Source organism: Thalassophryne amazonica, chromosome 5, assembly GCF_902500255.1.
Source record: "Thalassophryne amazonica chromosome 5, fThaAma1.1, whole genome shotgun sequence".
Classification (NCBI taxonomy): domain Eukaryota; kingdom Metazoa; phylum Chordata; class Actinopteri; order Batrachoidiformes; family Batrachoididae; genus Thalassophryne; species Thalassophryne amazonica.
The window spans coordinates 22,654,519-22,677,383 of record NC_047107.1 but is presented as its reverse complement, the minus strand read 5'-3'; the positions used below and the strand labels follow the sequence as shown (position 1 = coordinate 22,677,383).

Below are 22,865 nucleotides of genomic sequence, written 5' to 3'. Positions count from 1 at the left end.
GCCTGTCTATCTACAATGTGGCTATGTGGCACATTTTAATGGCATGACCCAACAAGCAGGTACCCCAGTGTTAAGGACTCCAGTGTTGGAAAAGCCCAAGAGGATGCCCATGATTCATCTTTCTCCAGCAGGTAGAAGCATACCTTTGAGAGATGTGGATGTTCCAGTTGTCTGCCTGGGTAGTTGCCAACCAGGACACAAGCCAGTAGGGGTGGTAGATGTGGCACCAAAGCGTACTCCCAGACCTGATGAGACCTGATACCACAAGAGCACACCAGAAAGTTGCAAACTACACCGAACAAAACTGTAAGCACAACACTTTTGTTTTTGCTCCCATTTTTCATGATCTGATCTTAAAGATCTAACACATTTTCTATATACACAAAAGACCTATTTCTCTCAAATATTGTCCACAAATATGTCTAAATCTGTCTTAGTGAGCATGTCTCCTTTGCTGAGATAATCCATCCCACCTCACAGGTGTGTTATATCAAGATGCTGATTAGACAGCATGATTATTGCACAGGTGTGCCTTAAGGTGTCCTGACACTTGCACTACTTTGATCCACGAACTTGTGCACTTCGTTGTGATGATCCCACCCGCCGTGCTTTGTTCTGCTGGATGCCCTGGGTTATGCACTGGACGCTGCGTATATAAAATAATTATTTTGTGGTGGATTAATCATTTTCTCTCTGAGTTAGCTGTTGAAAACACCTCTAATTGGTTCTGGAATCACAGAGGACTGTTCCAGCTGCCGCTTTTTTCCCCCCTCTCTCTCATGCCCTTAATGAAGTGGAGAACATATTTGGAACTGTCTAAAAGGTAATTATTTGTAATGCTTATATTGTAATAGCTTGGTAAAACAGCTGCATATTCATTCCTTCTTGTGAGTAGCTGTAAAAGTACGTGTGATGATAGATTTACCATCTCGTTACAATCTTTGCGCTGAGGCAATCACTCGCACTCACGCTGTGTTTTTGAATTGTTTGTGCAATGTTCATTTGACGTTCACGTAATTAATGCGCGATGGAGATTTTGAACATTTAAAAATTTTCTTTGCGCATGTGAATGAAGCCGCACACAGTTTACAACGGTTTACAATGAGTTTGAGACGAGTTTACTCTCCTGCACGGCAGAGTGCGTGCAAGTGCGTGAAACACAGTCGTGCAAGTGTCAGGGCACCTTTAGGCTTTTGCTTCCATACGACTGTGGCAAAACATGCATTTGTATCCAATTATCGTGTAGTGAGCAGCCAACTTTAGAATAAACAAGGAGAGCACATTTCAGATAACAATTCCTTAAACTTGTTGGCCTCTTAAATGGGTGTGCCTGAGCCTGAGTTCAGTTTAAATGTAGAAAATGAATGAATGGATTCCTCTTGTTATAACACTATTATTAATTAAGGGTTTTGTTTTTTGTTTTTTTCCAGCAGCACTCGACAACATGTTCCATCAAAACTTTAAAAATGTTCTGCTTTTACCACCTGACACAGTGACAAAAAGACATTCAAAAAGTGTTTTCTCAGTGCAACTGCACCGGATTGTGGTTCGCTTAGATGCGGACCAAGGCCACCCCCTTTGGTCAGACAAAGTGTTAGTCCTTTGTTCCGGACCGTGGTCTGAGGCAGTTTTCACACCTGCTGCTGTGATTGAGACCAACGTGAAAAGTCTGAAACTCCAGGTAGATGTGAAAGGACCCTTAAATGTTCCCAGGATCCAAAAGCTGCGGAAATCATAAGCATGGCATGGGTTTGGTTTGCTGCCAACTGGATTTATGTCTTTTGTTGCATTTATTGGCTAATTTCTTTTTAAATGCAATATATTTTTTTATATTTCAAATTTTTATTTCTATTATTAATTTATTGTTTTTCTCATGTCCAGTCACATATTATTGTATTTCTGTAAATGTTCATGTGTTCCATTGAATAAATAAAGTTTCTTGTATTTCACGTCAGGCTATGTAACCACCACATTATCAGTGAATAAGGAAGAAAAGATGAGGACTCTTTTTATTGAAGCTGATGTCTTCAACAAAAATTAAGCTTTCTTTCTTTCTTTCTTACGGAAGCGTATTGCATTCACTGGATAAAAAAATTTTTGACCACTGATCTCGTAATTACGAGAAAAGATCTCATAATTACGAGATCTTTTCTCGGAATTATGACATCAGGATCTCATAATTATGAGAAAATATCTCATAATTACGAGATCTTTTCTCGTAATTACGAGATCCTGATCTTATAATTACGAGATCCTGATCTTGTAATTATGAGAAAAGATCAGGTGTCTAAATAGTTTTATGTATATACTTCCGTACTTCCAGTCCCTCAGCACAGACATGAGCTGAGCTCAGCCGATGATAACACACTATAATCAAACACAAAGTGTGGATTTTCTCCCTGAAGTGCTCCCGGATGAATGTCCAGAGAGCACGGGGCGACTTCCAGCTTTCACTCACACAGACCCACCGACCACTGAGGGACACAGCGGGGCTCACTCCCACCCGGGCACATGCCAGTCTGTGTGCCCGAGCTGTGCCTCGCCTCGCTGGAGGAGTTTCATTCATCCAGCAACAGTATTTCCCAGTGTCTCAGACCGAGAAGGCGGTAACAGCAGATTAATTGCGACAGCGCCATCATGCCTACTGATCATTGAGGAAGCGCGCATACAGGGAACCTGGAGACACCTGATTTCGTAATTATGAGATCTTTTCTCGTAATTACGAGATCTTATCTCAAAATTACGAGATCAGTGGTCTATTTTTTTTATCCAGTGAATGCAATACGCTTTCGTACTTTCTTTCTCAAAAGTTTATTTCCATATTAAATGTCTTAATCACTTTATATTACTTTTATCTTAAGACAACTTCTATTGCATTTCTTCAATTACAGGTGCTTTTATTATTATTATTATTATTATTATTATTATTATTATTATTATTAGTAGTAGTAGTAGTAGTAGTATATAATTAATGCATTTTTTTTTGCCATTTAGACTAAAGGTCCAAAAGGACTATTCCATCAAGATTTGTCTCCAGTGTGCCTTGCACCGTGTCGACATTTTCTTAAAAACTCTTCATTGAACTTTCCTGAGATTTGGTGGGGACATTCTTTGAGAGTCTGTCTGGTCATGGTGGTTTGGAGTTATGGACTGAATCTCGTGTGGGTTCCCAGAGCTTCCCAGGAGGGCAACAAATTTGGCAGTTTTCAAGCTCATAAATTATTGCTGAAATACTGTTCAATAACTTTTTTTCTGTAATACTGCAAAAAATTGTTTTGAGATAGAAAAAAAAAATCCATTTTACTTGAATCATTCTAAGCCCCCCACCCACCCAAAAGACCAGTAAGTCCCTTCAGCTACTGGCATATTGATTTGGATTTTCAAATGGTTCAAATTGGGTCATAGAATTTTTCTAAAATTTGGCACAAGCATTCCTTGCATGACTGTCTATCCATGGCAGGTTGGATTTTCTGAGTGAATCCCCATGGACCTGCCCAGAGCCCCCCAGAAGGGTAAACAATTTCAGGTGAATATATACAAATTAGTGACTTGAATGAATTTATTCATCAGACACAGGTCCAGAACAACAAAAACTTACAATGAAAGAGAGAAAGAAAATAGGCCAGCAATGCACCCATGTGCTCCAAATATTTAAACATTGATACAAGGACTTTTTACTGTAGTTCGAATCTTTGATTTCTGAAATAATAATGTTCCTTGTCAATTATTTGGTACACGTTTTACACTGGATGCCCCATCTGAACAAAGGCACACAGCCCTCGGTGTTCCAAAGAAGTCTAACCAGCCCACACTGCTTAGCTTCTGAGACCTGAAGGGATCAGGCTCACACAGAGCAGCCTGGCTGCTATACTTGAGTCTATTTTCTTAATAAAATATAATAAATATGAAATTAAATTGTTTTTCAGTAAAGCTATTAAGAGACAGAGTTCTGTGATGGACTGACAGCTGTCCAGGGTGTACCTCGCCTCCAACCCAATGACTACTGGGATAGGCTCCAGCTCCGCTGTGACCGTTAATTGAAATAAACGGGTGTAAAAAATTAATGAATAAATATTAAGACATAGTTGAAAACCTCTAAAAATAGAATATGTTTTATTTTTAAGTTTGTTTGGAGGACTTCTGAGCTAACAGCCGTGTTCCGTACTCCACTGCTTGCAGACTTTCTCTCTCATCAGCATCTGTCTGTGGACTGAATCCAGCTTTTCTCCCTACTGCATGAATTAATCATTCTCTAAACACACAAAACAGCAAGAGTCAACTAACAAGCGGCTCCTGCTGGTTGACCACAGCATGTCAATGTCAATAACAGCAACATTTACTGGACTCAACACCACAACGGGCACAATGAGGACAACAATTTGCAGGACTGATTCCCCGTCAGATATCGCCGCTCTCCGGGCCTTGCGGTGGTCATGTTGTAACCTCGTCGTTTAACTGCTAAAGCGCAGCGCGCGGCGGCTGCAGTGCATCTACAGCGTGGACCTGGAGCAGCCAGGCTTGCTTTAGAAACAGATGATAAATAAATCAATGTGCACTAAGCGCTGCTTCCACATGGCAATCGCCTCCTTCATAGCGTCTGCACCTCATCAATCACACCATTGTCTGCTTGAAAGGCGAGCCTTGTAAATGTCATATCCACTCAAACCCAAGGAGAGGCGGATCAGAATGCGGCTCACTTTTTTTCTCCTCTTTTTTAATTGGATTGTGTAATTAAACTAAAAAAAAAAGCCTGCTAGACTTCCTTTTGACAGGACAGATGAAGACCCCTTTTAATAGGGCTATGAAACATATTTGTTAAAAGGATGAGGCAATATGCGCCATATGATTGTGTGCCCTTAAGTGTCACATGTTTTATTTACGATTAAAATGGTTGAAAGGTGAGGAAAAACCAGAATACTAAGGAATAATTCATATTATTTGCCATCCATACTGTAAGATGCAGTATTACAGCGCATTCAATCAAATGCATGTATCACAGCATATGTTCAGCAGCATTTGTGACACATTCATCTTGGGACCAAGCGATTAAGACGAGGTACAGCTTGTTCTTGATTAAAGTAACAAACAAGAGAGGCCAAGCTGTAATATTGATTACATGAACAAACGGGGATATGGGTCACTTTGATACCCACACATGCTTTCTATTTAATTTCATTAGCAGTGTTCTTTCCTGACATGCTAATGTTACACAAACACCAGAGGATTGCATGCATAGTACAGGCCTCTGCCACATAAATAAATAAATGCCTTCACATTTCTGGGGTCATAAAAACCTTTAAAGGAGCCAGCCCAGTCTCATGTTTGTTATGTCTGCCAAGAACATAATAAAATCATCTGCATTCATTTATTTGTCTGTTTGTCTGTCTTTTGAAATTCAAATTCAAATTTATTAATTTATATAGTGCCAATTCACGATAGGGTCGCCTCAAGGTTCTCCACACAACACAACTTAAAAAAGGAAAACAAAATGAATTAAAAGATTTAAAAAAGGCAGTAAAAGAATAAAAACATAAATAAGTAAAAAGAATAAAAGAAGATATGCAATAACATAAAATACTAGTGATAAATCGGGGAAAAAAGATGTCTTCAATTTAGATTTAAAAATCTCCACAGAGTCTGACTGTTGTATGTGCGGGGGCTAATCATTCCACAGAGCCGACTTTTTGTTCACCCTAGGGACACACAACAGCCCTGCACCCTGTGAACGCAAGGCCGAGCCGGTACGTAGGGCTCAACCAGGTCAGCCAGGTAGGGAGGTGCCAGTCCGTAAACAATTATATAGGCTAGTAACAACACTTAAAGTCTGATCTCAAAGAAACAGGAAGCCAATGAAGGGAAGCCAAAACAGGTGTAATGTGGTTGAACCTTCTCTTTTACGTCAAAAGTCTGGCAGCAGCATTTTGAACCAGTTGAAGACCCCTAGTGCGGGACTGCGGTAAACCAGAAAATAAAGCATTGCAATAGTCCAATCTGGAAGAGATAAATGCATGTATCAGAGTCTCAGCATCAGCCATAGACAGGATGGGATGAATCTTCGCTATATTTGGCAGATGGAAGAAAGCAGTCTCTTAATGTCTCTAATGTGGAGGTCATTAGCAGGATTCTTTTAGCAGGATCACATCAAAACTACTTCACAGATTCTAACCAAATTTTCCCCACAGATAGATATTAGTACTCTAGTAGTGCATGGTGCTTATGGTGGCTTTGTCTGCACTTGTATGTCCAGAACTTAATTCTTCAAAAATCATCTAATTGAAGATCATTGAGCAATTTTTGGTTGGTAGCACATTTGCCACTGACGATGAAATAGGTGAAATGGCCACGCCCCTTTTAAAGTGAAATACTACCACCTGCCATTAATATTTAATTTTTACAAACATGGCATTGTATACCACCCCAGTCTTACAGCATGTCGTGATTCACCAGCACAAAATATACATAAATCTATTGGTTCGTGATATTGTCACAAAAAGTGCAAAATGTTTGTAATGGGAGCACAAATTTATTCTAATAAATTACGTGACAGCTGCACGAAATTAAAAGTGAAGCGGGGCTGGGGGGAGTTATGGTTTGCGTTAAGGGAATTAGTTGGGTTAGGTTATGGTTAAGGTTAGGGTTGGGGGTAGGGGTAGGGTTAGTAATAGTAAGTTAAAAAAAACCCCGTCATGAAAATTTTAATCATTTTGTGATGGGAGCATGAACTCCACTACTGAAGAAAACCCACGTAATTTTTGTCTTTGCATAGAAATACAGTAATAAGTGTATTTTCGATTTAAAACGTAAAGACTTGCATGTACACGCTGTCTTTAAAGCAGAATATTGTCATTAGATGATGGGTAGCTCAGCTTGCCTGGGGAGCTCAACTCGGCACACGTAACTGTCAATTTGTGCATCTTAACAGAACACCGGATCCCGATTTCAATTTGTTTGCTTCACTTTGTTGGATTTTGAGGATTACATCAAAACTACTTAACAGATTTTCACCAAATTTTGGCCACACATTGGTGTTAGGCCTTGGAAGACTCCATGAGATTTTGGAGGTGCTCTGGATCCATATCTGGATTCTGGATCAGGATTCCACTTTGTAGACTTTTAAGGATTACGTCAAAACTACGTGAATATGACATCACAATGTAAAACCGAGATCAGGAAGACAATATTTTGTTTCAGCTTGAGAATTAAATATCAGATTGCAAAATCTTGATCAGTCGGACCATTCTGGATCAGTATGCAATTATTGCATTGTGTTGTGGAATCTGGATCCAGGTAAAGTCCAGGTCATGATGTGAATCACATATCTGTTATTTTGAGTCCTTGCCAACCTTTGGCGGATGTCAGAAATCTGAGATTGCTCTTATTTTTCATGCTCCCATCACAAAATAAGTCACATTTACTATTTCTAACCCTACCCCTTCCCCTAACCCTAACCATACCCCCCCAGAGCTCCCTCCCCGCTGCTTCACCCCACATTGTGTACTCTCGTCACAAGAAGCACCACATTTTTGCGACAGGAGCCACAGCTTAATTTACATTTCATAATGCCATGACGAAAATGGCGTGAGATTGGGTTAAAAGTAACACACGTGCATGCATACATGCAACAACTCTGTGCTGTGGCGTTTGGCTGTGGCTGCTGAGAGCCTGGCGGATGGGGTCTTGCTTTGGAGAGGCAGAGTGAGGCCTCCGTGCAGAAGATCGATAGGACAGGGGTGCACGAATAAATCAGCGTGCTTCAGTGACGTCTGTCATAAAGCTCCCGCTACAGTTGCAGCTCTTAGGTTTATGGCAGCGCTGAGTGTTATTGCAATCTTTTGATAGCTTCGGTTAATTTATCTGATTACAAGCCTCAGAAAACAAGCTGCAGTCAACCTTTCTTATGCATCAGAACACACAGATACGGGATACAGTGGAGACGCTACTCAGATGTGCTACTCAAAGGGATTTTTTTTTAATGTGCAGAAATGATTGATTTTCAAAATTGGTGATGATGTGTGTCCATATTATTAAGTAAAAGCCCCAGTTGGGTCCAAATTGTTCTGTGCACACCAGCATCCCACAAACTGGAGACGACGTTGTAATGGTGATAACTAGTGGATGGTAATAAACTACAGGAAACACACATCAAACAGTTCCAGTATGGGTAACCCCAGGCCCAAAAAATCATCAAAGAGCAATACTTTCTGTTTTTTTACCTTCATCAAGGAATTTATGTTCTCAACCATGTCTGTTTGGCCCCATTCATACTATGGTTGGCAATCCGGCTGGAGCTGGATAGCGTTCAGACCTGTTTTTCAAATCTGGCTCAACCTACACATGCGTCCAAACTCAATCCAACTCAAGTGTGTGTGGATCTGGAAAGAAGGTCATGGGTTCAATTCCCACCTGTGGCCTTTCTGTATAGAGTTTGCATGTTCTCCCTGTGTTTGCGTGGGTTTCCTCCCACATTTAAAGACAAGCAGATTAGGTGAATTGGAAACTTTAAATTGTCCGTAGGTGTGCGTGCAGGTGTGAGTATCTGTCTGTGGCCAGGATGTACCCTGGATGTACCCAGGATATACCCTGCCTCACGCCTTATGTCTGCTGGGATAAGCTTCAGCACCTCGTGACCCTTTTTAATTGTCCAGGTCTCCTTTGCAAAAGAGGTCTCAATTTCAATGGGACTAACCTGGCTAAATAAAGGTTAAATGTGTGGATCTGGACATGGGAGTGTGGATGTGTGTGACACCATGGAAGGGAATGCACCCATCAGAGAAAGAAGGTTGTTTGCCATCCTCACCTCTGTAGCCCTACTGAATGCTGCCAGAGTGAAGAGGACATTTTGTACCCACAAACATAGTGAAGAAGTCTGACATCATGATCCCTGAACTACCCGGATTCTAGCCACATTTGCATTCTGATCTCCGTGAGTCTGAATAGAAAACAATTTATCTTAAAATCGATTTGAGTACTTCACATTCAGAAAAACCCTGTCGGACTTGAGCTAGATTCAGGCTGACTCCAGCTCAACTTGGATTGCCAACCCCACTCTGAATGAAAACACTGAAAACATTTTTATTTTGTGATAAAAAGTTTGTACAGATAGTACATAAAAGCACACATCACAACTTAAAAACCATAGTAATACTGATCATACCTGTTTTTAAAACCACTTACACTGAGCAAATTTACATTATGATTTGGTAGAATGTTCCACAGAGTGACGGTTCTATTACTAAAAAAGTTCTTCCTAACATTTATACCCCCGTCACACATAGCCAGAATCACGCACAATGGCGCAAGAATGATGAATCGGTGCACATTTGTAAAGTGTCGGGTTTCAGTTCCAAAATGTTCTGGCAGTCATCTGCGAGAGTCCACACAGTTGGTCAAAATCGGCTGGCGGCGCCTAGTGTGATGCACATGTTCAAAACCCCCGTGGTGTACAGTAACGCATTATTGCACTCCTCAGGCTCGGAGCTGAACAGATCTCACTGCTGTAATATATGATCTTATAACTCTGTAGGAGATATGACATGGAACTGCTGTGCCAGGCTGTTACAGCATTAATAAACATGAATTTCACCTCCAACAGCAGTCCAGGAGCACAGTGTGGATGTGTAGCCGGGACTACAACCTGTGGCTAAAATTCTCTCATCCGGCTGCTGTGTGCTGGAATCAACCACGGCAAAATAAATCCCATGTGATAATCCAACCATCGCAGTGTCCACAGTTGCGTTGTGCTTTCTGAAGTGAGACAAAATACAATAATAAAAAAAAAAAAAATTAAAGTTCCCTGGAAAGGCTGCGTCTGACACATGAGACAGCATGGCACACTGCCAGCAGTGTCCAGCAGTTGGCAGCGGTGCGCACATGCACCCCCCCCATGCACACACACGCACGTGCGCCCCGCTGTAGTGCAGCAGATAGATAGGCAAAATGATTGTGCATTGAGCATGAAATTTGGCACATACATTCAAAGTTAATTAATGCTTTTTTCAGACGTGAATGCATCCTGGAGTGGACCTCTTATGACCTACAGGGGTCGATGAAGAATTGCACAGGGGTCAAAATTTAAAAAAGTTCCAATCATATTGAAAAGTATGCCATATTATTTGTCTGATCATAATGATTCCAAAAAGGTATAGTTTAGGTTATCCTTGATGAAATGTTGTAGGGTAAAAACTGCAAAAATGATGACAAAGGTTAATATATTATTTGGTTTGTACAGGGGTCAAAAGTTAAAGCTGTGCCAATTTTGGTAATTATTGGTTGAGCTAATAGGATTAATAAATGGAATAGTTTTGACTGTGTTGAATGCTTGCTCTCCAAAATAGAGGTCAAACAAGGTTGATATCCATTGGATTCTACTATGACATCTGTAATATACACATGGTGCAAAGTTTTCCTTTTTTAAACCATATTAACTCAGCCACAAGGTTGGATAGGATTACTTTGAAAGAATACATGTGGATTACATGTATGTATGTACATACATTTGAATTACTTGTAATCTGATTACTTTTGGATTACATTTCAAAGTAATCTTACCCAACCTTGCTCAACCAATAATTTGCATTGTGTCTTACCAAAATTAGAGTAACTTTACTGTTTGACCCTTGTACAAACTGAAATGGACCTTTATCATCCTTTTTGCTGTATTTAACACCATGAATCCATAACATTCAGTTGTAGATAGTCCATACTATACCTTATTGAAATTGTTTTTGATCAGACAAATAATGTGGTATAGTTTGCAATATGGTTGGAGCATGTTCTAATTTTGACCCCTGTGTAATTCTTCAGTGACCCCTGTAGGTCATTAGAGGTCAGCTCTAGGATACCTCCACATCTGAAAATGAATATTACTTAATTTAGAATATGTGTGCCAGATTTGGTGTTTTAGTCACAAAATGAACAATTGCTATGGAAATTTTAGCGAAGCTGCACCACTATTGGTCCTTTCTGTGTGGAGTTTGCATGTTGTCCCTATGTCCACGGGGGCTCTTTTTGGTTTCCTTCCACTTGACCATGGGTGTGAATGAGTTTGTGTCCTTGTGATAGACTTGCGTCCTGTCCAGGATGTACTCCACCTCTCTCCTCTCTATGGCTGCAGAGATAGGCTCCAGCCCTGCTGTGAGCCTTAAATGGAGTAAGCAGGTGTAGAAAATGAATTAATATACCCGTGTTCTCAGCCTTGATTGGGTATCCGGTTTAATTGATTTATTTATTTTTTGGCACCACAATGTACACATTGAGTATAAAAAATCAGCAATTGTAGACAGCACTAAGACATCAACTTCATCGATATTTGATGGTCAGACTATCATGTGAGAGGGATCGGCCACTATCGCCCTTGCTCACCTCAGGGCCCTGGAGGTGTATAGGTCCTGTAGGGATGGCAGATTGCAGTCGATCACCTTTTCTACTGTGTGGATGATACGCTGCAGTCTGCTCCTGTCCTTAGCAGTGGCAGTAGCATACCAGACATGATGGAGGAGGAGATGATGGACTCAGTGATGGCAGTGTAGAAGTTCACCATTATTGCTTTTGGCAGGTTGAACTTCCTTAGCTGCCGCAGAAAGCACATCCTCTGTTGTGCTCTCTTGATGAGAGAGCTGGCATTCAGCTCCCACTTGAGGTTCTGGGTGATGGTGATTCCCAGGCTGCTAATCACAGTAGACTATAGAGTGAAAATAGTATATATCAATATTTTTAAAAAGTACTAATTAATGGTTTTCTGTGGTAAGATCATGATAAAGTGCTGCACAGTTATACTTTTATCAACCATGATTTTCAGCGAGTACACACTTTCCGCTTTATCATTTCACTTTTATTGGTACTTCAGCAAGATCAGCAATGAAATGACAACATGAAAGTGAAGACTGTAGACCCAATCCAAAGGGGCATTTGCCAAAAGTGAATGAACACGTCAGCTAGCTCATGGTTTTAAATTAAACTGCATAAAGGCTCAGCCTGCCTTTCTATCTGCTGGCAGCCAGTGTGAATTGTGCTGGAAAATCTATTTTGGAGTGCCAGGCCTTTCAATTCAAAGGGAAAAGACTGACTGCTGTAGTGACATCAATCATGCAGGACGCTGTGGTGGCTTTGCTACACAAGTGGAAGGTCCGGAGTTCACGACTAAAACAGGCAATATGGAGGGGAAAAAAAGGGTGTAGTGAGGAGGCTGAGCTGGGGGCAGACTCTGCTATCTCCTCAGTGGAAATGTTGGAGAGGACCCCCCTCCTGTATTAGCTGGACTTCATTAATCTTCATGCCATCTTCTTTAACTAGTCATGTAGAACGGCTCAATAGAAAGCCGTATAATGGGGAAGGCCCAGTGCCAATTACTAGGTTAACATAGTGTTCAGCCCCAGTGCAACAAAGGAATGAGCTGGAGGAGGAGAGCCGGCGTGCAGGGAGAGATGCACTGCACACCAACTGACAAGACGTGCAAAACCAAAGTCTGAGAGCACTTTCTGACCTGGAACAAAATCTACAGTTCTCACAAAAACACCATGGCAGTGCACGTTTCTGTCAGATGTGACGTCACATTGCCAGACCGTAATGTCACAGTTTTTTATGCTGAGTGAGTTTATGAATGTGCACATGAGATTTACCCAGTGTTAAAAAGTGCCAATGTGCAGATAGAAAGATTAATGGAATTTTGTGAAAGTATTTCACAGTTGACAGAGTATTGTGCCTATGTCTTCAGAGTTATTACATCCAGGAGTACCCAAAAACCAAACAAATACAATGACAACAACAAATTGTTGTGAAATTCTGCAAAAATGCTGGTTGGTATTTGAAGTTGAAACCTGTTTTTCTTCTTCTTCTTCTTTTTCAATTTATTTAGTTTATATAGTGTCAAATCACGACAAAGCTGCTTCAAGGCGCTTTATACAAGTATAAATAGTAGGGTGTGGTTCTCTATATTTTGCATTCTGAGAAACCAACATTTCTCTAGAATGTGTGAGGTTTTGACTCACTGGGTACAATATTGAGAAATGTGTAGATTTCCTAAGGTCCTTTCTGGCTTTCCATCATTGTGGCCTTGTCAGACACTTCACTTGTTACCTATACTACAAATGAAAATTACTTGTGCTATAATGGGCTGCTCACATAAACAGGGGCATGGTAACTGGTACAGGTATTTTTCATCACCAGCTGTGGTCAGAGCCCAGGGATGAAAAAGCATACAAGGAATTAGCAATCACATGACAAAAACAATGGCTGACTAGTGTTTAGCCAAACATCAACTGGTCAGACACCATTTTATTAAGTCCAGTGAGCAGTGTTTATTGCTAATATTCATGGCCATTCACACTCTGACAATGAACTGGTGTTTTGCCTTCAGAGAGTGAAAAGTTGCTTACACACTGACCAGCGTTGAGATCTGCCACACTCAGCAGGAGCTAAGTTGACATCAGTGGGGCAATGCTGATGTTTGTTGTGGTCCTGGAAAAATTTTCAATATGTTTAAAATCTTCACTTTTCATGCCAAAATGCAGTCTAGAGTTGAGCTTCACTACCGCTGTGTCACCTTCGCTAGTACACCGTTAACGCTCTGCGGCCTTCTGATGGCGTCCACTGGCCAACATTAGAGGCTTGACTGAATGCACCACCTTCTCTGGATCCCTTGTGCATGATGAAATATGTAGAAATATAAAGGAGCATGTAGAACCTGTTGCGACGACGCACCAGTAGTAATTGACACATTCACAGAGTTGCATCGAGTTTATAAAGGCTACGTCACATGACGTTGCAAACAATGGATGACCTGCTCTGCCAAACTATGCTACTACTCCACGGAATGTGTGACCAATGTGACCACATTCCAAATTTTTTTTTTTTTTATATAGCGCCAAATCACAACAAACAGTTGTGATTTGTGCATTTAGTGCACTTCCATCTGTATTAGACACTCAAAACATTTTACATAATGCCTCACATTCACCCCGATGACAGGGTGCTGCCATACAACGCACTCACTACTCACCGGGAGCAACTAGGGGATTAAGGACCTTGCCCAAGGGCCCTTAGTGATTTTCCGGTCAGGATGGGATTTGAACCAAGGATCCCCTGGTATCAAGCCCAACACTTAACCACTAGACCATCACCTCCCCCAAATGGTGAAAGGTGAACTATGCCCAAAACTAAGTCAGTAGATGTCGCCAAGTATTACCCTATGTTGAGCTATGTTGGCCCACATGGAAGACAGGAAATTTGGACCCCTGGTGTGAGCCTTCTGCAGTGGTTCACGGAGATTTTGGAGAATCTGCTATGTCAGCCACTTCATGAAAATTCAGTAAGGTATATCTTATATATTATATTCCAATTCTAAGGTGGAACTATATCAGTATACAAAGGTATATCTAAATATTTCTGGATGACTGCATCAAGGCTCCTGTAGAAGTTTTCTTTCAATGTGATATCTGCATCCAGGGTTGGTGCATAAGCGCTGATGATGGTGACAAAGCGTTTCTTAGCAAGAGGAACATGCCATGTCATGAGTCGCTCGCTGATGCCAACAGGGGATTCTGGGATATTCTGCAGCAGTTTGGTTTTCACAGCAAAACCCACACCGTGGATACGACGCATGCCTTCAGGAACCCCTTTCCAGAAGAAGGTGTAGCCTGCACCCACTTCTGTCAGGGAGTCCTTGCTGTGCAACCTGGTCTCACTGAGGGCTGCAATGTCGATGTTATATCTTGCATGCTCAAGGGCTACAAGGGCTGTCCTTCGTTTAGGCCTGTTGGATGGTTCAGACATGTCCAGTAGGGTGCGAACATTCCAGGTGGCAATGTTCAGATGAATATTCTTCTTGGTTTTTCAGCCGCAGTAAGGGATGCTCTGATGGCTGCGGCTGGCCATCCAGAGTATTGGGGGAGCAGACAATTTTTAGACCACCTTTTCCAGGTCCTTCCCTGTCAGGGGTGAGCAGTGTGGAGCTGCTCAGTCGCAGTGAAAGCTGCCGAGGTGATGCACTGCCCCATCCCGCAACACAACGACCGTCACTCCACTGCTGCCTGTGTGCATGGTTTGACTAGGCACTCCCAGCCACATCCTTGGCCTGTGCCTACCGCCATTCCACATCGCCACAGGGCTTTGGTGGGGGGCTTGGGGTAGACAGGAAAGGGAATGGATGGAACAGGAATGTCAAGTCCTTATTCCACGTCCCACGTCAAGTCCTCTACAGGCAACTACTTGAGTCAAAGCGGGCTCCTGGTGGCCAGAAGAGGCACTACAAGGGCTATACGAAAGAACTCCTGAGACATTGCAACATCAACCCTGGTCACCTCGAGAACCTAGCTGCTAACAGACCAACCTGGAGAAAGACCTGCAAGAAAGCTACTGAGCAAATAAACAACATCTTTATTGAAAGGAGGACCACAAGACGTGCACAACGACACCAGCAGGCAGAAGAAAACTCCTCTCAAACATCAGAACATGCCTGTTCCATCTGTGGAAGTGTGTGCAGCTCCAAAATCGGCCTCCATAGCCACATGAGGTGGCATCAATGGCAACAACATTGACCCTACCCCTCCCCCACCCCCTTTGGAATAAGAGTCATCATCGGACACAATGGACAGCTAAGACAATCTAAATATCTAAAAAGGAAGAGTAAAATAGGAGAGTAGAAAAGAGTAGAGTAGAGCCACTTAGGTGCCTGGTCTTGAGAACCAGGGATGGTAGGTTAAAAAGCTTTTTTATCCCATGGGAACTCTCCCTACCCACCCAAACAGCTCAAGAAAAATGTATACGAGGTCTGTCAATAAAGTATAGGTCCTTTTTATTTTTTTCAAAAACTATATGGATTTCATTCATATGTTTTTACGTCAGACATGCTTGAACCCTCGTGCGCATGCGTGAGTTTTTCCACGCCTGTCGGTGACGTCATTCGCCTGTGAGCACTCCTTGTGGGAGGAGTCGTCCAGCCCCTCGTCGGAATTCCTTTGTCGGAGAAGTTGCTGAGAGACTGGCGCTTTGTTCGATCAAAATTTTTTCTAAACCTGTGAGACACATCGAAGTGGACACGGTTCGAAAAATTAAGCTGGTTTTCGGTGAAAATTTTAACAGCTGATGAAAGATTTTGAGATGATACTGTCGCTTTAAGGACTTCCCACGGTGCGAGACGTCGCGCAGCACTCCGAGGCTCCGTCGTCAGCCTGTTTCACGCTGAAAACCTCCACATTTCAGGCTCTATTGATCCAGGACGTCGTGAGAGAACAGAGAAGTTTCAGAAGAAGTCGGGTTCAGCATTTTATCCGGATATTCCACTGTTAAAGGAGATTTTTTTAATGAAAGACGTGCGGACGGATTGCAGCGTCGGCTCGCAGCCGCTGCGACGCTCCGCCACAGGAAAAACACCTCTGTTGGAAGCCTTAAGGACAAGTTGGAACATGTCCAGCTGTTAAACAATTTCTCATATACTCACTCCACTGAAAGCCATCAAACGCCACCTGGATTTTACAAATGGTTATCAACACGGAGGTGTTTTTCCTGTGCCACCGCACCGTGCCGGCTGCGTCCCGACGCGCGGACCCGTCCGCACGTCTTTCATTAAAAAAATCTCCTTTAACAGTGGAATATCCGGATAAAATGCTGAAAACGACTTCTTCTGAAACTTCTCTGTTCTCTCACGACGTCCTGGATCAATAGAGCCTGAAATGTGGAGGTTTTCAGCTTGAAACAGGCTGACGACGGCGCCTGAGAGCACTGCGCGACGTCTCGCACCATGGGAAGTCCTTAAAGCGACAGTATCACCTCAAAATCTCTCATCAGCCGTTACAATTTTCACTGAAAACCAGCTTAATTTTTCGAACCGTGTCCACTTCGATGTGTCTCACAGGTTTAGAAAAAATTTTGATCAAACAAAGCCCAGTCTCTCAGCAACTTCTCAGACAACGGAATTTCGACGAGGGGCTGGACGACTCCTCCCACAAGGAGTGCTCACAGGCGAATTACGTCACCGACAGGCGTGGAAAAACTCACGCATGCGCACGAGGGTTCAAGCATGTCTGACGTAAAAACATATGAATGAAATCCATATAGTTTTTGAAAAAAATAAAAAGGACCTATACTTTATTGACAGCCCTCGTATATAATATAATAAGTAATAAGACATAAGAAGGATAAGACATCACAGGAGAAGACTGTTATCAAACACAAAGGAACCAACTATTTTGTAAACTACGATGAACGTTGCTAAGGCCGGCTAGATAAGCTAACATTAGCTGTTAGGTATAACTAATTGTACCCCACTGCTCCAATATTTACTTAAATATAATAATATTAAAAGGTAAGTCACTATGACATAAAGGTATGTCAGAGTGTGAATGGACCCTTATGTTTACGGACATTATGGAAAAGTCTTCCTCTGCTCTTACCAGAGTTATGGTTCCTTTTGTGGTGCGGAGCCATGAGTCCTTCTAGCCTGATAACATTTTTAACAACCATTGGGTTGAACCACATTTATTTATCATAATGCAACAGTCCTGCATATTTGTTTCTGTGTAGAAATGTTAAGTTTCATGTCCTTGATTTTTTTTTTTCAGCCAGAGATCTTGCATTTGTGATTAACAGATTTGGCCGTGGAGATTTCTGCATTTTGTTGGTAGCCTTAGCTACCTAAGCAGCCTTGTATTTGTTCCGTCTCTCTGTGCCTCCTAACTTCTCCCTATCGCATATACAGATAAAATGGACCCAGAATGTATCAACACCCAATCATCACCCGGTGTCCCCCCCATCAGCCGAATGTCTGGTCAATTCTTAGAGTGAATAGCTTTGCTTTGCACCACCTGTTATATTTCTACATGTGTCTATGAGAAAGGTGCACAAGGTTATTTGATTTTGGAAAAGTGTGACGGGTATGAATTTATTGAGTCAATTCATAGTTGATGCCGTGACACCAAATAAACCATAGTGGAGTAAGAAATTGGGTTTAAAAAAATCCTCCCCTCCAAAATCCAAATAAAAATTTATCTCATCCTTTCCTGTACTGTGAAAATAAATACTCCTCAGCAATAATCAAGTATTCAAGTGTCGCTCCTGTCATCTTCAGCCTGCATTTATTTTGTTTTCAGCTTTTATTTGACTAGAGGGGAAGTTTGCTGTGCAAACCACTTGTCATGACTGCTGTCAGAACAAGCACAGCGTTAAACTGCAGTTATTTAATTCTATGTGATTAAAATAGGACTGGGTCATTTTGGGAAGGGCCTGTAGGCTACGGTTTTATTTAGAGGACCAAGATTAAACTCGAGTAAAATGGAAATGTCACACCGTCACAGAGGATGCTGCAGGAGTTGTGAGAAGGATAATATTATTGTGATGTGAAGTGATAATTCCGCCCTGTCCACCCTCATTATCCAGCAGCGGCGCACTTTTCTGGCTCGCAGCTGAATGTGCGCGTGCAGACTCGCTTTGCTTCTTCCCCACACTCACTGCAATTTGACATATGAAGAAACATCGTTGCATTTTGTTGTCGTTGAGGTCCCCTATTTGGGGTGTGGGGAAGCCTGTAAGTTATTTGCGTGTGGAGGGCGTGGCTGGGGCGAGTGCGCGTCTGCTTGCGTTAGGATCTGTGATTATGTGTGTTTGTATAATCTCATGTTCTCTCGCCATCAAAAGTAATTCCCTGCACAACACCAAAACAAAGGAGAAGAATGTGTTGGAATTAAGCACAAAGGAGCAACTCGACAAAATCACATTGGCCACAACAAACACTGAGAACCGATTGGAACGCTGAACAAAGAAACGCAATGAGAGGATGATGTGGCGAGGCTCCACATTCACGCAGACTCCGGCAGTCTGAGATAAGCTGTATTTTTGTCTGGCAAGATAAGGGAGAGAAAGCAAACATATTACAGGGCTCAAAATTCTATATCTATAGCTGCTTTTGGTGTGTCCAATAATTCATTCATTCATGGCCTCTGTTTCCTCTGCCTCTTGGAACATCTGCCTCATACATACATCACCGCGCTGATAAAGATCACAGACAGAATTGGTAATACACTGTGAATGGGAGACTGCACCGCTGATTAAATAACTTTGGCGGCACACTAAAATTGAAGCGACAATGGGATGAAAGGGGACTTATCGGGGCTTTATTAAAGGCAGGAGAAGATGATTTTAGGTTTAGGGTGATGTACACAATTTAAGACACAATGTCCGCTTGGGTTTAAAACAAAACAGCCGGTCTGACCTCTGTCAGTGTGTTTTCTCACTACACACAAGCATAAGAAGAGAGCATCCAATGTTTTGTCGCAATGAAACATATCACAAGGTTACGACAAGCGAGGATGAATTTTAAAAGTTTTTGGAAGGTCCTTATCAGCAGGTTGTCCAGTTCAGGAGTGTCAGTGGCACAATAAAAGCTGTGTGATTATTATTGTTGTGCTTTCTCAAAGGGAATTTCAAACTCATATTTGCCTGGAGAAAGCATGTTTACTTTTGAGAATAGTCCTCTGGGTGCATGCATTTGCTGATGATGTTGTGTTGTTCAGCATCAGTGAGGAGAAAGTAGAAAGGAAGCTAGAAGAATGTGAGTAAAAGGGCTGAATTTATATAGCACTTTTCCATCTAAATCAGAAGCTCAAAGCACTTTACAATGATGCCTCACATTCATTCATTCATTCACAGCAATGACAGGGTGCCACTATGCAAGGGGCTCACTACACACCAGGACCATCAGTCCTTAGTGATTGTTTGATCTGTTTGATTTCTCAAGTCCAATGCTTGCTTAACTGCTAGACCACACCCCCAAATAAAGACTATAAGACAATAAAGAAATGTAAAGAAAAAAGAATAATAAGAGGTATAATGGAGGGCAGGTTTGCAGGGAGAGGAATATGTTTAAATACAAAGGATCAGTCCTATTTCAAGATGAAATATTAGGTGAAGAAATAGCCTCCAGGGCACATTTTGAAGGGAACTGGTTTTTCAGACAGTGATAAGACATATAATGATATATGTGGCTGATGCATGGACATTGAAGGGAGTGCAGAAGTCAAAACAAAGAACTCTGCTCTAAACAGTCGCTTCATGGACATATGTATACAAGTTTCAGATGGTGTGGAGTGAGCAGGATCAGTGGGCCACTGCATCGTTTCCTGTGGTGATGGAAATGTTGTCTGCTGTTTCACACGTCATTGTGCTCTGCATGTCACCCAGAAGCTGGTAGACACATCCTGATACTGGTGTGTAATCCTCTTCCCTACTGTTGTGATCCTTCTGGTTACAGTTTTTGCTTTTTTATCCATAGCAAAGACAACAGAGTGTGAATGGCACAAGGAGACTAAACATGCTCATAGTGGCAGGAAGTGCAAAGACCTTTTGTGCAGTGTCACTATTTAACTCTCCTCCAAGTGTCTGTATACAACTCTGATCTAAAAAAAGCAAATTTCAGTCAGTTTATCGTGATTAGCATCTTTACATTGATAATCTATGCCACTGTTATTGCTTCAAACCAAAATAGTAAACGTGCAGCAGAGATCATAATCACGTGATAGGTGATTCACTGGCGTACCATAATCATGTGTTCAATGATTTAATGACATACCATAATCACGTGATCAGTGATTTATTGGTGTACTATAATCATGTGATCAGTGATTTATTGATGAACCATAATCACATGATCAGTGATTTATTGACTTACCATAATCACGTGATCAGTGATTTATTGGCGTACCATAATCACGATTGGTGATTTATTAACGTACCATAATCACGTGATCAGTGATTTATTGGTGTACTATAATCATGTGATCAGTGATTTATTGATGAACCATAATCACATGATCAGTGATTTATTGACTTACCATAATCACGTGATCAATGATTTATTGGCGTACCATAATCACGATTGTTGATTTATTGATGTACCATAATCACGTGATCAGTGATTTATTGACATACCATAATCACGTGATCAGTGATTTATTGACATACCAATATCATGTGACCAATGATTTATTGGTGTACCATAAACAAGTGATCATTGATTTATTTACATACCATAATCACGTGATCAGTGATTTATTGGCATACCATAATCATGTGATCAGTGATTTATTGACGTACCATCATTATGTGATCAGTGATTTACTGACATACCATAATTATGTGTTCAATGATTTATTGACATACCATAATCACGTGATCAGTGATTTATTGGTGTACCATAATCACGTGATCAGTGATTTATTCTTCTTTCTTTGTCTTTCGGCTGTTCCTGTTAGGGGTCGCCACAGCAGATCAATCGTTTCCATCTCACCCTGTCCTCTGTATCTTCCTCTGTCACACCAACCACCAGCATGTCCTCTCTCAGCACATCCATGAACCTCTTCTTTGGTCTCCCTCTTCTCCTCCTGCCTGGTGGATCCATCCTCAGCATCCTTCTCCCTATATACCCTGGGTTCCTCCTCTGCACATGTCCAAACCATCTCAATCTCGCCTCTCTGACTTTGTCTCCAAACCGTCCCACCTGAGCTGTCCCTCTGGTATGTTCATTCCTAATCTTGTCCATCCTTGTCACTCCCAAAGAGAATCTCAACATCTTCAGCTCTGCCACATCCAGCTCTGCCTCCTGTCTTTTTGTTAGTGCCACCGTCTCTAAACCATACAACATAGCTGGTCTCACTACTGTTTTGTAAAATTTCCCCTTCACTCTTGCTGATATTCTTCGGTCACAAATCACTCCTGCCACCTTTCTCCACCCACTCCACCCTGCCTGCACTCTCTTCTTCACCTCTCTACCACACTCTCCATTACTTTGAACAGTTGACCCCAAATATTTAAACTCATCTACTTTCACCACTTCTACTCCTTGTAACTGCACTATTCCACTGGGCTCCCACCCATTCACACACATGTACTCAGTCTTGCTTCTACTGACTTTCATTCCCCTTCTCTCCAAAGCATATCTCCACTTCTCCAGACTAGACTCAAATTGCTCTCTACTCTCACTACAGATCACAATGTCATCAGCAAACATCATAGTCCATGGGGACTCCTGTCTGATCTCATCCGTCAACCTGTCCATCACCAGTGCAAACAAGAAAGGACTCAGAGCTGATCCTTGGTGTAATCCCACCTCCACCTTGAATGAGTCAGTCATTCCGACTGCGCATCTCACCACTGTAATACTATTCTTGTACATGTCCTGCACTACCCTAACATGCTTCTCTGCCACTCCAGACTTCCTCATACAATACCATAACTCTTCTCTTGGCACCCTGTCATAAGCTTTTTCTAAGTCCACAAACACACAATGTAACTCTTTGTGTCCTTCTCTGTACTTTTCCAACAGTATTCTCAGAGCAAACATTGCATCTGTAGTGCTCTTTCTCGGCATGAAACCATATTGCTGCTCACAGATCTTCACCTGTTTTCTAAGCCTAGCTTCTACTACTCTTTCCCATAACTTCATGCAGTGGCTGATCAGCTTTATGCCTCTGTAGTTACTGCAGCTCTGCACATCACCCTTGTTCTTGAAAATATGAACCAGCACACTTCGTCTCCACTCCTCAGGCATCCTCTCACTTTCCAATATTTTATTAAACAATCTGGTTAGAAACTCTACTGCCATCTCTCCTAGACATTTCCATGCCTCCACTGGAATGTCATCTGGACCAACTGCCTTTCCACTCTTCATCCTCTTCATAGCAGCCCTCACTTCTTCCTTGCTAATCTCTTGTACTTCCTGATTTTCTCTCACCACATCATCCAGCCTTTTCTCTCGCTCATTTTCTTTATTCATCAGCTCTTCAAAATATTCCCTCCACCTTCTCAGCACACACTCCTCACTTGTCAGCACATTACCATGTGCATCTTTTACCACCCTAACCTGCTGCACATCCTTTCCA

At 41.9% G+C, this 22,865-nt stretch overlaps 1 long non-coding RNA gene across 1 annotated transcript; it reads right to left on the bottom strand.

Annotated features, from left to right (window-relative positions):
• Positions 1-8,853: 8,853 nt before the first annotated feature.
• LOC117509750 lies at positions 8,854-21,954 on the bottom strand. The gene is made up of 3 exons (XR_004560498.1): positions 21,945-21,954; positions 21,726-21,730; positions 8,854-8,929 (listed from the first exon to the last, which is right to left on the bottom strand). It is a non-coding gene; the product is annotated as an uncharacterized LOC117509750 (long non-coding RNA).
• Positions 21,955-22,865: the final 911 nt, after the last annotated feature.